Raw genomic sequence first — 17,309 nt, 5'->3', positions numbered from 1 at the left:
TAGGGAGGTGGGGGGCGCTATGGGGGACTTTTGGGATAGCATTGGAAATGTAATTGAGGAAAATATGTAATAAAAATATTAAAAATCAAAAAAAAATGATGAAAAAAAAAGATGACTTTATTTTTGAATTTTTTGATATATACTATATTGTGATCATAATTATTTCTCTTCCACTAAGTCCTCCCAAACCCTCTCCACCTCCCTACCAAATTCATCTTCTCTGTCTCTCAAATCACCATATAACAAACATAATGAGGCCTAGTTGGCCATCAATGGGAGGAGAGGCCCTTGGTCTTGCAAAGATCATATGCCCCAGTACAGGGGTATGCCAGGGCCAGGAAGCAGGAGTGGGTGGGTTGGGAAGCAGGGCAGGAGGAAGGTTTAGGGACCTTTTGGGATAACATTTGAAATGTAAAGAAAATATCTAATTAAAAAAAGGAAAAGAAAACAAGCAAAAATCCAAACTAATGGCAATAAGACAAAATATACTAAAATTAAACATAGAAGTATACACACACATACACACACATACATTCATAACAAAGCCAAATTATGAAGTCTGTTTTGTCTTGATAAAATATTTGTGTGCATGGGGACTGTCCTAAAGAATGGTTGATATACCTAGTGACATTCCATTGGACAGAACAGATTTTTTTCTCTCGCAGCTAGTGTCAATTGTAAACAGTTTCTTGGTTAGGGGTGAGACTGTGTCCACCTCCCCTTCACCATGCTTGGATTTTGTTTGGTTAGAACATGACTTGTGTATAGTATCATGGTCTTTATGAATTCATATGATTACCACCTCTATTGTGTCTGGAGGGTGCTGTTTTTTTGGAGTCACCTTTGACCTTTGACTCCAACAATATATTTGATTCCTCTTCCACATAGATCACTGAGACTTGAAAAAAAGGGTTTGATGAAGGCATCTCATTTAAGTATGCATGCACCTAAGTCTCTCAGTCGCTGCTCATTGTTTAACTGTGGATCTCTGTGTTAATTCTTATATATTGCAAGAAGAAGATTATTCTGTGAGGGTTTAACAAAACACTGATTTATGGGTATGTCATTAAGAGTTGTCTAATTTATATGACCATTTAGCAGAATAATTGCAGTAGGTTTGCTCACAAACCCATGACCTATCTAATCTCAGGTTCTTAGCTACTTTAGCACAATATTTTAGTCTGGTATGGGTTCTGTCTCATGGAGTGATCTTAAATCCATACCATTTCTGTAAATATTACACTAGTATATCTTGTAGGTAGGTCACTGTTGTAGACATAGGTTTAGTAGATTAGTTATACTGATTTCTTTCCTCCCTTGGTAGCATGCAGAGTGTCTTCTGGAAACATGAATACGAATCAGTAAAGACAAAGCTTTTTGTTGAGCAACAGTTGAATTTCTTCATGTTCCATAGGATTAGTAAGTGGTGTCTTTAGCAATAGGGATTTACCATCAAATTGTGGAGGTAGATCAATAGTCTTAAAACTACAACATTTAGGAAGGGCCAGCATGGTAGAGGGTGAAATACCTAGATTTTGATTATAAGCTTAATTTTGAATCTTGGTTCTGTCATTTAGTTATGTGAACTGCCAGTTACACAAATTCTTTTAAGCCCCAATTTCCAGTAGCCATATGCATCCACCTGCTCTTTCACTAAAGGAAAGGTGTGTCATTTTCCAGGATAGTATGTCACTTGGTGGCTCTCACTGCCTTCCTCTATCGTACCATTGTTACCATGACTTTCTGGTTAGCCAATGCAATGGTAGGCAGAAGATTTTGGAATCATAGTGTTGCTATAGTATTAGATTTTCTTGGTTCTCTGCATGCTTGTCCCAGAAATGGAAATTCAGTTTTTTCTTTGGGAAGATAGGAGGTAACAAATTCAGAAGCAGTTGACCCAAAACATAAACTTTGAAGGTAAGCAAGAAACAAGTTTTATTGCTATAAACCTCTAAGACAACAATATTTTAAAATAGAATGAGTCACACATTTTCAGACTATACAGAAAAAACACTATCCAAGTTTACAAGATCATATCAGAGACAGTAAAGTCACATACATGAAAGCTCTAAATTGTGCTCTGAGCTTGGAGAGAATGGGAGTACCATGGTCTGTAGAACAGTTTAAAGTGGAGATTTCTGTTACCCCTTGTCTTAGTCAGGGTTTCTATTCCCGGACAAAACATCATGACAAAGAAGCAAGTTGGGGAGGAAAGGGTTTATCCAGCTTACACTTCCACATTGCTGTTCATCACCAAAGGAAGTTAGGACAGGAACACACACAGAGTAGGAACTTGGAGACAGGAGCTGATGCAGAGACCATGGAGGGATGTTACTTACTGGCTTGCTTCCCCTGGCTTGCTCAGCTTGCTTTCTTATAGAACCCAGGACCACCAGCCCAGGGATAGCACCACCCACAATGGGCCCTCCCACCCTTGATCACTAATTGAGAAAATTCCTTACAGCTGGATTTCATGGAGGCATTTCCTCAAGGGGAGCTCCTTTCTCTGTGATAACTCCAGCCTGTACAATTGACCCCTTGTCAACTTGACACACAAACACATCATTAGTAAGCCTCAACCCTTAGTTTTTTAATCATCTCCAAGATCTAAACAACTTTAAAAGCCCCACAGTCTTTATATATTAAAAGTTCAATCATTTTAAAATATCTACTATCTTTTAAAATCCAAAATCTTTTTACAATTAAAAATCTCTTAACTGTGGGATCCACTAGAATAGTTTCTTCTTTCAAGATGGAAAAATATCAGGCAAAGTCACAACCAAAAGCAAAACTTAAACTCCAACTCTCCAATGTCTGGGATCCAACTCATGATCTTCTGGGCATCTCCAAGGGCTTGGGTCACTTCTCCAGCCCTGTCCTTTGTAGCACGCAGCTTTCATTCTAGGCTCCAGCTGCCTGTTCTCCACTGCTGCTGCTGTTCTTGGTGGTCATCTCATGGTACCGGTATCTTCAAAACGCTGCTGTCTTCCACTGTAACTAGGCTTCACCAATAGCATCTCATAGACTCTCTTCATGGTGCCAAGCCTGAACTCCTTTGCATGACCCTTTCAGTCCTGTTCCCTCAATTGCAACTGAGGCTGCACCTTCACCAATGGTGTTCCATGGCCTCTTACAGTGCTGAGGCTCAGCTGCTCTGCATGACCCCTTCATGCTTTCAAAACCAGTACCACCTGGGTGACTCTTACACATTACCAAGTCCTGCTGCAGCATGAGGTACAACTTTGGCTATCTCTGGGAACACAGCTTCTGTGCTCTCAGAAAACACTTCACAGAAGATGTTACCTCAATGATTCTGGTCTCTTCTTAATCACAGCTAATTTCTTAGCTCCAGCTAACCAGCATCAATAGTCCCAGTAATGCAAAGGTTTCACTTTAGTAGTTCTAGTATCTTGTTAATCACAGCTGATTCTTCAGCCCCAGCTAACCAGAACCACAGAATCTTCCCAATCAAAATAGCAACGGCCCTGAAAATAGTCTTTAATCTTCCCTTTGAAATTTCACAAGCCAGGCCTCCATCTTCTGCACTGTTCTCAACATTATCTTCCAAGCTCCTACACAACATCCCACAGAGCTCTTAATACCGAATGGATGATCTAGCCCAAAGTTCCAAAGTCCTTCCACAGTCCTCCCCAAAACATGATCAGGTTGTCACAGGAATACCCCACTCTGCTGGTACCAATTTGTCTTAATCAGGGTTTCTATTCCTACACAAACATCATGACCAAGAAGCAGTTATGGAGGAAAGGGTTCATTCAGCTTACACTTCTACATTGATGTTTCTCACCAAAGGATGTCAGGACACCCCTATTTCACCTTCTGGGCCTTGAATCAATGGGAATATTCTTCCTTTCTTTCTAGAAGAGTATCACTCAAGTGACAGTACAAACTTTTCTTCTACTCTAAGGATCCCCCATAACCTCTGTCTCTGTCCAAAATCATTTGATGCTCTATGGGTTAGCATCAATGTAGTGTCACATGCTTACATACTTACCTTCTGACTTTTATATCTGAGCATGCAAAAATCAATGAATACACAGGTAGCACAATACATTCTTATTAGACAAACCAATTTATTCTAACAACCTATCAGAACTTAATGTGATTCTTTTATTTTGTTCTGAATGAGGAAGGCCTAGGAATGGGTACTGAAGTTACAAAATTTTAAGAGTGGATGGAGTCAATCGTGCTTCCTGGACCTTTCAAACCTTTGCTGTGCGCAGTAGTTATTAGCTGTCAGAAGCAGAGTGCTATAGTCTTTGTCAGCACACACTTTTCTTTTCTGTATCTTTTAGTTAACTTTAGCATTTTCAATTTGCATTGCAAATAATGCCTGCATTGTGTCTTTAATATATGTGCATTATAGTGGAAGATAAAGTTAGCAACTTCGTGTAAAGTAGATATGTAATAAACTACACCCTTTTAAATACACAATTTGAAAAGTTCTGCATGTTTAGGGTTGAGCAACTCCTATAATAGTGAAAATAGTGAATATGTCTGTTACATCCAGAAACTACCCTGAGTCTCTTGGCCTGGGCCCATCTCCAAGCCATTCTAAGATAAGGCCAAATCTGCCTTCTGTACTGAAAATAGGTTTACATTTTCTGAGTTTGATATAAGTGGAATCAGAATGTGTGTGCTCTTTTGTTTTGCTGTTCCACTCAGCACAGTTATTTCGGGATGAGCAGTTAGGTTACTTCCAGTTGTAAGCTATTCTGAATCTAGTTTCTTTGAGCATGTATGTACATGCCCGTTGGTGGCCACCATAAATAAAACATATGAACCTGTGAGGCTGTCTTCTACAATGGTCCAGTCTGCCACATCCTCAGCATTGTGTGCACATGAGAATGATTATACATCCTGGCCACCACTTAATTTTAGCCATTCTATGAGGTGGATCTCATTAGGCTTTTCTGTGGTTTTTGTAAATATAACTAAGAAGAGTTTATTTTACTTAATTCTTTTTCAGTACTGGGGCTCAGATCTAGTGTTTCACACCTGTTATGCGAGGCAAACAAAGAGCAACATCCCAGCCTTTCCTCAGGTTTTCATTTACTCTCAGACTAAGGATTCACTTCCTATCTATTTCCTTATTAACTCTCAATTATTGAAGGCATCTTCACATTTTCTTCTTTTTCGTTGTTTTTAATGTTTGTTTTATTTACATTTCCTTTTATATGTTCTTATATACTTTTAGTGTTACTTTTAGTGTTAGTTACTTTTAATGTTTTTGTTTTAAATATGGAGATATGTTCTAAAATATTCTTTTTCAATTCATGAATTATCTTTATGTCTGCTTAAAACTATCATCTCAAAAGAAAACCTTCTGAAATGGGTTAGAGCATATTTCATCAATGTTTTAATGGAGTAATATTTAGTGTCCAAGAAATAATCTAAATTGAGATTGTTTAGGTTGTTTTTTTCTGAATCTCCTTCAAAAAGTTTTTTTGTTATTTTAGGTGTTACATTTATATGTATATTTTACAAGTTAATTTTCATCATAGGACAAATTAAGGATTAAAGTTCCTAATTTTGCATAGGATGTTCTATTTTTCCAGCCATCATTTATTGAAAAAGTCTATTCTTCTGCATCTTTTGTAACCATTTAACTGTTATGAACCACTTCTCTATACTTTTAAGAGTTTATTTTCAGTCTGTCTTCTATGATATGAGGAGATAAAGATAGTTGTCTAAATATTCTGTAGATTTCTGGAAAGCAAATAACGTAGGTGTAGAGTTTGCATTGGGAGACTGAGTATATTCTATATGTTTTAATTTTTTTCATTTGATTTGTTCGCTTTTGTTCCTTAAAAACTAAATGTTCATTGATTATAATATGTGAGTTGGCACAAGTCCATTGGTAAAATCACCATATTATTTTTGACAGAATCTCTTGTGATGTTACCTCTGTGGGATCTGATGTTACTAAATTTTTCATTAACTTTTCTCATTGATTTACCAAGGTATCAGTCAGTTTTTGATATTTTCAAAGATTCACTGTTGGTATTATGGCTTCATTCATTCATTCATTCATTTAAAGAAAAGAGGGGTTACTTTGGCTCCCTGTTTGACGGATAAAGTCTCTTGGCAAGGAGGCTCTGACTGCTGCACTGTAAGTTTGGGGCAACTGGTCACAAGTGTCATAGTTGAGTGATGGATGCTCAAAGTTCTCTTTTTAAGTCTTTCATCAACTCCTTCCTGTTGCATCTCGATTATTACCTTTGCTCTGGTCATTTTGCATGCAATGGAGAAATGATCGGTCTTCTATGCAGTGAGATTTTCAGATAGTTTTATATAGTTATTGTTATCTTCCAAGAGGATATTTCGTATGTGTGGGATATAGTCCTAACATTCATTTTATATTCCTTGAAGGATAACACCTATACCTAAATCAGATACAACTGATTGGTTTTCCACTCCTTGAATTTTTATGGTCCTCTGAGTGTCTACTAATCTTGGTGGGCAGACCAAAATTATAAGTTTCACATCACCCGTTCTGCTCAAGCTGAGCTTATAAATATATTCAGTTTTGGATAGATATTTTTAGTTACTGCTTTTTAAGATTTACCAGGTAGAGCCAGACTTGTGTTTTATTATTAATTATTTCTCAGTAATGAGTGAAGGCTGTCTTGGGTGTCCTACTTCATGCTGGCCAATCATGCAATACTGTGATCTGGCTAAAAGGACAGGTACTTTCTCCTGTCTTGCAGAAACTCAAGGAAATATTCTTTAGTTTCTCTTGGTCTAGGGAAGGTTTCTTACATATTGGTGCTGCTCTGAATTCCAGTGAAAATTCAGTTTCTGAGATCACTACCCTCTTTCTCTGATGTTTTGTCCTGACATCTATAGATTCATCCTTTGATGCTATAAACTGTTATATCCATCTCTCCTACTCATAAAAATCTAACTTTTCTGAACCTTTCCTTCAGTAGCATGTCTGGAAAATCACCAGAGTCAACAAGCTGAAGATTACTTCATGCATTTTTCATATTGAAAGACCAGAACTTTTTCTTAACAATGTTCAATTCTCTAAAATCAAAATATATTGACTTAACTTGGACAATATTTCAGGCAAGAACTAAAAATCATTTCCTTGTTTTCCTTCATATTGGCTAGATGCAGAAGTCTCTAAGCATTATCTTTAATCATGTTATTTTTCCCTTTATTAAATTAAGAAAAGTTCATTGTTTAGATCAAGATATCCTGCATGTAAATATAGTTTAATTAGCACTATCTGTGTCTATAACTCAGAACTCTGTCTTCATTATATCTAGCAATCTCCTACAAATCTCCTTCAAGTTTGTGTGTAGCTTTAAGTGTTTTTAAGAACAAAATATGTTCAATTATACAAATACTAAGTAATGTATACATGCACTAATAAAATTAGTAAGTATACTGGCACTGTTATTTTTGCAATGACATATTCCCATTTGCATAGTTACTGCTATTTTATTATAAATTGACTATTATCTAGTGTGTTTTGAAGTTAACATATTTAATTTTATAGAGTTTTTCCAACACCATTTAGACTGAGCTGTCAGCTGTCAGCTGCCAGCTGTATGTTTATTTTGTATCAGAGTACATCCTAGAAGGTAAAACCTTAAAACAAAAGTTTTAAGCAGTGATAATGCTTAAATTAACACATACATAGAGACATTAAACTGCACTTATGTATATTAACATTATAAGAACCTGCATCTGGTAGTTTTGCTGAGAAAAACAATATTACATACATACTTTTCTAAAAGTAGGCAGATTATTATCACCCATTCTTGACATGGAAAGCTATATTTACATATACAAATACCATATATGTATATGCCAAGTTGCATATACATATATATATATGTGTGTGTGTGTGTAGCTATGTATATGTACATGTATATATATATGTACATACACTATGTATAAATATATGTATACACATCTATATTATGTATGTATACATATGTATACATATATATGTTATATATACATATGTATATATAAAGATATGTAAATTTATATGATGTATATACATATGTATAAACATATATGTATCTTTAGTAAAAAATGGAATGCTTACATGTTTCTATAAGCCCAGGACCTTGCATTTTGTTAGTTCATTTGTAAACTTATAACATTTAATTTCTACAAAAGTATGAAATAGAGCAAATTACAGTGCTATACTCATAGATTTGATGGTGTGTGTGTGTGTGTGTGCTTCCATGAGATACATCAGATAGTAAAAAGTGCTATTTGTAAACTTGATGCCATAAGAGAGTATAAAGGAAATTCTACAGTGTTCTTCCTTAACAATCGGGCACTTGATTTATCTCTTAGAATGTTAAACTAGATTTTGAGATGGTTTCACAAATACTAGTAATGTTTTGGTAGGAAGAAATATACAACAAGTCAATCCTAAGCAGGGAAAAAATGTTCAAAGTTAGTACTGCTTGGGTAACTAAAATGTCCTGGTCTCCAGTTGGTTTTAAAGAGACATAAGAGATGATTTAGGTGATAAAACTGGAGCTGCTTGAGAAACTGAGCAAAAGTAATACTGTTAGGAGTCTGGAAAATAAGCAAGATGAGGTTTTTATGTCCTTAGATAATAATAAAATGTTTTTGGAGATGCATGCATCAAGAACTGACAAATATAAGTAGGACCAAAGTGCCCATGTTAAAGACAGGAAGCTAAGTTGAGGCTTGAGGAAAATAACTGTGCAGTTTAATAGTATAGGTACAGATATCAGAGAACATTGAAGATGTTTTAGAGGTAAAATTGGAACTGATGCTTGGTTACACATGGTACATTAAAATAAAAGAGAGGGAATTTTACTGCAGAGAAGTAGTTTTGCAAGTGTATTCAACTTGTTTTTAACTAACATTTCCAAATATGAAACCACAGAATTCTGAACATGATGATGGAGAGCGTGAGAGTCCATGGGAATCTGAATGTAAGCTGTGTCCTTAAGGTCTGGACACAAAAATTGAGGCCAGAAAAGTTACAACAGCACAGCAGGGTAAATAAAGTATTGAAAAGCATCCCTTTAATAACTGCTTTTTCTGTAACAGTAGTGGCTTGGACGCTCCCAGCCTGCAGGGCTAGCACTAGATAGAATATTAGTACAACCGATGGAATCTGAGAACCCAGGGAACAGCAGTAATTCACCAGTATAAATATTCCAATCCCTCTTAAACCTAGATGCACACTTCTCTGCCAAAAGAGAACTAGAAACAGTTTTTTTTCCTTTATTCCCCATATAAACTTAAATTATGTTTACTCTGCCAGTAGAAATCACAAGAAAGAATGTTGAAAATGTTTATAGCAAAAATGCATGACTATTGAAATAGTAGGTTTTATATTGAAAACATCACACTTAAGAGCATTCTTCGTGGGTCCAGACAACATCAAAGTAAACATGCCTAAATTAATGATAGATTAATTGTCATTTGATATAGATGGTCTGTTTTTTTTCTTCCAATTTTTTATTAGGTATTTTCTTCATTTACATTTCAAATGCTATCCGGAAAGTCCCATATACCCTCCCCCCCACTACTCCCCTACCCACCCTTTCCCACTTCTTGGCCCTGGTGTTCCTCTGTACTGGGGCATATAAAATTTGCAAGACCAAAGGGCCTCTCTTCCCAATGATGGCCCAATGTTTTTAAAATTTTCAAGTCACTTTTGTTTCTTACTGAGTTTTGAGATGTGTTCCAGGCACAATTCAGTTCTTATGCTACAAATCAGCATTATTTCTAAAGAATTGGTTCTGATAGCAAGTGATTCCAACAAACAATGCATTGAAGATGCAGCAACAAAGATAACATAGAAGTCACTGCAAACAGCTGCATTGCCCTGGCGTTTATGTGCAGAAACGGACCCATTTTTTGCTGTGTTCATATGTATCTAGAAGTTCTGTCACTAATGAGCCCAGGTGATGTGTATTTTCTGTGTGCTGTCATACTTGCTGGCTCTTGAGTGCAGTCTGGAAATTGATCTTTCTTTTTTTTACTAGTTAGATAGGAAGGTGTAATACTCAGAAAAGTCATTCTTTTTCTTTTCCTTTTTTTTTTTTTTTTTTACTAAAAATGTAGTAGGCTTGTTGTTAGGGTGGTTTCTACAGTGTCTGGACATTACTGAATTCTCTCTATGAGAAAAATGACAAGAGACACTTCTGAGAAGATTCTTACCAGAGAACCGAGTGGGAAAATGCTGATAACTGGCGTTCTAGTGGATTGCAAAGAAACAGTTCCTTGCTTAGGGTTGATGGCTGCACTTATCTGTGGTGATAAGAGGAAATATTTAGAATGTAATTAGGGATTATGCTGGTTTAATAAAGTGGTGGTTGTAGATTTTTCTCTAAGATCCTCTGAGAGTTAGCTTGGTTTCCAGTACTAGGCATGGTTTTTCTCCTGTTGAGTGGGTTTTAAATCTAATTAGAAAGCATCTTATGGATCTTTAGACTTTTGCTCCAGTATATATGTGTTACTTTTCTCAGGATTGTATTAGCTTCTACAGGACAAAAGGACAAAGGAAGGCAAGGTATTGAAAATACTTTCTGGGACTTCATGTATTAATCAGAAGCCTAGAACAAAGAAGTAGCAACAGTGCCCAACGAATGTGATGCTGTATACATTAATCCAGTGCATGTGGGAGTGCATATCCAGCATGCAGTAATGTGAGTTGGTTATGTTTCTTTTGTTTCAGGAAGGAAAAATAGTAAGTTACATCAATAGTAAAAATAGTTGTTGAATTTTACAAATTTTATGTTATTGTTATCAAATATTTGTGTCTTTATAAAAATGTATTGAAAATTTATTTTTTTCCTTAAAAATGTTTGGAAAGTTATTTTTCCCTCATAAATTAAATGAGAAGCTAAGAACATGTCTTTTAAAAACACAGATTATTAATGGAGAAAAATGAACAATATAGAGACCTATGAGAAAAAAGACAAAAACAAACTAACACAAAAACTACTTTACCTACACCTAGGAAAGTCAGACTCCATTTAATAGGTCATGTATTGATTAGAATGTAGCCAGGGAATTGCTTATTATATTTAACATTCTAAACCCCAAAGTTCTTTTGGCTTCAAATTCTGCACTGGTTTGATCTGCATGAAGTCCTAGTGCTGAGGGTAGGAATTGGACACAAGCTTACATCCTTATCTAAGATTCTGTTTCCAACTGAAATCCAAAAGCAGAGGAACAAATAGTTTTCTCCAATGGAGTCTCACCAGGTATATTAAATGTATTAAGGTATATTAAGTGTATACACTTAAGGGTGCATTTAATATACCTGGCACTGTGCCAGCAGTAGATGGCCGACACAAAATGAATGTAATGATATTTTTGTGGATTTTTCAACTTATATTGCTCTGCTTTGGCATTTTTTTGCCTTTTTGTTCATTTGCTTATATATTATAGGTTCTGATTTTGTATTTTTAATCATGTGTATGTGTGTGAGAGAGTTTCTGGTTCTTTGATACTTTATCTGAATGTTCCTTTCCTTTTTCTAAAGAGTGAGAGAGAAAGGAGTGGAGTTAGGTAGGCAGGTAGGTGAGGAGGATACAGTAAGAGTTGAGAGATGGGAACTAAGATCAGAATATATTGTATAAAAAATTTCAATAAGAATATACTTAAAAAACCAAAAATACTAGAGGTTCTGCTAAGATTACTAAATATATACAAGGGAGCTCTCAAAAGAAAAATTATTCAGTTCCAGATGTCAGTAATGCACAGTTAGGAAACTTCAACTTAACATGTCTATGATCGTTATTTATTTTTGATAGCTCATATCTGACAACCCTTTTAATTAGAGTTAGAAATAGTATCCAATAATTTTATTTCTACAGTACATTCCATTTAAAGCATATGTTTAAATGAAAACAGTTTTAAAGTTTTTATTCTGTACTTGTAAAATTGATACCCAATATAAATGTACTTTTAAAGTTTGGATCTGCATCACAATTTTTGTACATATTGGGGAAGCTTTATCTGGCTGATTACTGACAGAATTGACAAATAAAATGTGTTTTTCTGTCCAAATTGACAGAAAAAATGTTTCTATAGGAATGTGTTGGAATAATAACTTGTCATGACTAATAAGTAAAACTGAGAGTTTGAAATTTCATACCCTGTCACCTGTATTTCCCCTTCATAGGTATACACCTAAAAGAACCAAGGCCAGTCTTCCCCAGAGATACCTACATATCATTGTTTAACATTATACGCATCACTGTGGCTGTGCTATGGAACAACTTAGCAGACCACTAATGAATGGTAGAGAATGATAAACATGTTACAGATACATAATAGAATACTACTTGTATTCCATTTGTAAAATGATTTGATGGTTTAGAGAAATGTTGGAAATTGTGATTCCATGTTAAATGAAATTAGACTAAGAAGGTACAAATATATTGTTTCTTTCATATTTAGAATTACGGGATTTTTTGTTTGTTTGTTTTTGTTTTGAGACAGGGTTTCTCTGTATAGCCTTGGCTGTCCTGTAACTCACTTTGTAGACCAGGCTGGCCTCGAACTCAGAAATCCGCCTGCCTCTGCCTCCCCAGTGCTGGGATTAAAGGTGTGCGCCACCATGCCCGGCTTTAGGATTACGTTTTAACGAAGAATGTGACAATGCAGGAGATGTTTGAGAGAAGGTAGAAGACCTGTGATGTAATAGAAAGAAGAGAGGGTACTGGAGATCAGTATGATAAAACTATATTTTTTACATTTCTGAAAATATAATGAACAGCATGATTTTCCATAATTTTATACACTAACAAAAGTTACAACTTTTAAAATATGACCTTTCTTTAAGCATTTCATTTTTTCCAGACCTCACATTCATATAGAAGAGGCACTAGCATCTAAAACTTGGATTCAAGGTGAACTTTTTTGCCTCGTGGTTGCAGAATGACTGAATACACTGTTCCTCCAATGCAGGCTCTCCTGATCCACAAAGGTGCCATTTGGGGTGCCCACATACCTGGTGGTTGGGGTGTAGTGGGACCTAGGAATGGGTGTGAATAATCTTTCTGTGGGTTGAGTTGCACCCAAGGATAAAGTAGGAGCTGAGCTTCAGAATGCAGCCTCTGTTCTCTATTTTGAAAAGTTTTATTTATCTTTAGGTTAAATAACATTCTAGAATATGTAAGCAAAATCCCTGAGGCACATGGTATAGTAGCTGGAACAGATTGCACAAAAGCAAAGCCTGTATGAGGCACGTTGTGAGCCTAGTGTTCTATGAATATCCCAGGAGAGTGTACATTTCAATAAAATGTAAATGCTCCAACACTAAGCACATTTTTTCCAACGACATTAATGTTATCCATCTGAAAGTATAAGTATCCATTCATGTGAAGTATTGCTTCTCTGTCATAAAGGTCAGTTGGATTATTTCTGACCTTCATTTCTCCAGTCTTACGACACAAACTCACTGTGAACTGGCATTTTAAAAATGAAAGTGACAAAAAATTTTCATCTTTACTATCCTCCTGGGTATCTACTCTACAGAGAAAAGTTATCTAAGATCACTATCTTTTGATTCATGATACAAAGCTCAGATTATAATTGTGCACCCATTCATTTTGTGTTTATCAAATCAATAAGGAAATTGAAAACATGGAATCTCAGAAATAGACTCACTGTAAAAATCACTCAGTTGATAAAAATACTTTATTTTTGTTTGTAGGAAAATCAAGCATATACAATCCAATTTTAGAGTATGTGCAGTGACTGTGTTTTTCATTCTTAAGTCATAATATTTTTGGAATAGATTTTAAAATATTTGGAGAAATGTAACTAAATTTTACTGACCTTCTTGAATGCAACTATGCTAAATCTCATTTTTGACACGCTTTCTTATTGGCTTTCCTTAAAACAAGGGGTTATACATCAAGATTTTATTCTGAGATAAATGCAAGTGCTCAAGAAGAGAAAAATGTATGGAGGTGCTAAGGTATGACAGCAATGGAATTTCCAAGATTCCAATGGAACCATAAATTCCAGTGGTCCCATCATGTTTTTAACACCTTTTGGGGGGCTGTCGGGGGGAGAAATCTCCTGTTACTTTTGGTCTTCTTCTGAGTTTCTAATTTTCCTACTTGACATATCAGGCATATTTAAAATATAATTTTCTATATATTTTCTTCTTCTACTTCCTTTTAAGCATTTGAATGTTTAGTGCAAGATGCCCAATATGTTGTTATAGAGAAGACATGCAAGTCAAATTACACTTCAGAGAGAGTTCAGAATAACACCAGAACTGACTGCCTGATAAATAGGGAAAATTTCAGAAGACAGATGCATCTCTTAAACTCCTCCTCACTTTTAAAAACTTCTCTTTTCAATCAACTTCAAATTTATTCACAATCATTATTCTGTATGCATTCAAATTTACTGAAGTCAAGTCAGCTATTCCATAAGTATTAAGAAATATGTTTTGGTAGCTGTCAGAGAGTTAAGGATAGCTACTGATTTGTAGCCTCTAACCCATCTCAGCAATTATGATATCAAGGGTGTCACAGATATCAACATTTGTTAGATGTTCTCATGGAAACACGCTCTTCTGGTCATGTGGAGAAAGTACTGTACATTCTAGAACCTATTAATATCACAAATGAAGAGCTTTGAAGACAAGCAATGCATGCTTTTCTACTGTTTACTATTAAGATCTAATTAAAGTAAAACCTGAAGTATTGGTTGACTTAGGGTCATTACATATGCCCATGTAACACCATTGCCAATAATTATAGAAACTTTCAAATACTTTACACACACACACACACACACACATACACACGCACACGCACATGCACACACACACACACACACACACACACACACACACCAATCTGGAACATTTTCTAACGAATTCTGTCCTGTCCATCTACAGGACATTACTCCTTTCTACTACTATTATTTTACTTTCCTCATAAATCTGAGAAAACAAAGAAACAAATCCAGGCAAACAAAGAAAAAAGCAAACAGACTTCATAAGAGAAAAAAATAATTATTTTGGTTCATGGTTTCAGAGGGTTCAATCTACCAAAGAAGTCAGGCATAGTAGAAGAAAGCAAAGGAGATGTTACTCTCAGTTGTTTTTTTCCTTCATCTGCCCAGTTATGACCGGGCACAGAGCTGTGTATAATGCTGTTTACATGCAGGGTCATCTCACCTTACTTCTTCAGTTAATCTTCTCTTGAAGTGCCCACACAGACCCAGAGCTATGCCTTCCCCATCTCCTCAGTTACACCAAGTTTAACCACATTGAGAATGAAGATTGAGCATAACAGTCTACTCCTTGTCAACTTGAAACCTGAGTATATTACTTCAATATCAAGCCCCATTGACTCCCAAAAGGCTCATGATCATTTCCCAATGCACATAATAATCACCCTCTCTCCATGAGTCCTTGTAATATTGATAGTTCTAACAGAGTTCCAAGATGTGAATTCAGTTTATCTCTGGGACGCAATGCAAACTCTTCTTAACCGTGAGCCCACATACAAATACTTTAAAAAAATTAAATATATCCAAGAAACAATGACAATAAGTAAACTTTTGTTATAAAACAGGATGATGAAGGCATAGAAAGAAAGCATGGGATCAAAGCAAGACTGAAACTCAGTGGGCAAGTGTTAAATCCTGTAGGTCTATTCCTGGCCACTAGGAAATGTGCTGTCAGGACAGGAGCTCAAACAATGTTGGGCATCACTGTCCCTCGAATTTTGCAGCTTCTTTTATATTAGCCATAGGTTTGATCTGACTATATTTCATTTCATGTTCCTGATATTTCTAATATCCTGAGATATCCACAGCAATCTAGTTTTCACCCAAAATGCTTTATATTTTGTCTTTTAATGGGGTGCCAACCGATTATTGAAGTCAGCTATATATTACTTGTCTGCACGATATGTCCTTTGGAATCTTGCTGTAACCCTCTGTGACCCTGTCAGTCTTCTATATTATGTTCCTGCAAAATAGCTTCATATTGAGAAGGTCAAAAAGGCCATGGCCTGCTTTCAGCTTGAGTAATATCATAATAACCTTGCACCATAGCTGCTGAATCCTCTAAGGGCTTTGTTATTTAACTCGTCTGTGTGAATAGGGCACTCTGTCCTATCTTTTCTCAAAGCATAGTATTTAAAACAAGATTATAGTTTACATTCTGGGTCTTGCAAATTGAGTGGTCTGTCAAACATCCTAGTGAATCAGTGTAACATATTAGACATGTCTTTGCTGATTCAAATCTTTTTAATAAGCATACTTTCCTTGCCTACAACTTCATACTTACTCCTTTTCTGGAATCCTTATATGTGGATGGGTCCATCATTAGATTACTCATAACTGTACTCTTCCATGCTCATAAGGGAAATGGGACTGGACACTAAATAATCTCTTATCTTGAAAATCATTTGTTTAACAAGTAAAAATTACTGCTTTGTTAGAATGTTACTTAAAATTTTTTGCCATAGATTGTAACAAACTATGAACTGTTATAAAGTGGGACATGTGCTTACATAAACATCATGGATCAGACATGAGATGGGGTAGAGCTCTGAAAAACAATGAAAATAATCTTTCTTTCCTGTTATCTATTTTTTTCTTTTTTTTTTTTTCTTGTGTAGGAATAAAGTATCCAAACATCTTTAATATTCTCCTTTAAATGTTATCTTCATGTACCAGAATTTGAAAACACTGGAACGAAAATTGGCACAATTACATCAACATGACAAAATTTAAAAATAAAATTAAGTACTGATCCGATTTTCACTTTTACACAAATGAAATATGAATGATTAAAACTCACACTGGAGAATGGTGAGATAACAATATAGGAGGTAGCATAAAATGAAAATAAAGTATCAGTACTTCCCACTGAAGTGAGCATGGAACGGCTAATACTGACATAGAATTTGAAAATCCTCATAAATAAAACAGAACCATGACTGGACTAGAAAGATGACTCAGCAAAAAGGATTCATTCTTACATAGGACCCGGCAAAACCCAAGTCAAGATTCACACTGTCTGAAATGAGAGGAAGGAGGATAAAATGGGGTATTACTGTATTTTTATTTTTTTTATTTTTTATTAGATATTTTCTTCATTTACATTTCAAATGCTATCCTGAAAGTCCCCTATACCCTCCCCATGCTCTGTTCCCCAACCCACCCACTCCTGCTTCCTGGCCCTGGCATTCCCCTGTACTGGGGCATATAATCTTTGCAAGGTCAAGGGCCTCTCCTCCCCTTGATGGCCGACTAGGCCATCTTCTGCTACATATGCAACTAGAGACAGA

Source organism: Mus caroli, chromosome 13, assembly GCF_900094665.2.
Source record: "Mus caroli chromosome 13, CAROLI_EIJ_v1.1, whole genome shotgun sequence".
Lineage (NCBI taxonomy): Eukaryota > Metazoa > Chordata > Mammalia > Rodentia > Muridae > Mus > Mus caroli.
Note: the sequence above shows the minus strand (reverse complement) of the source record.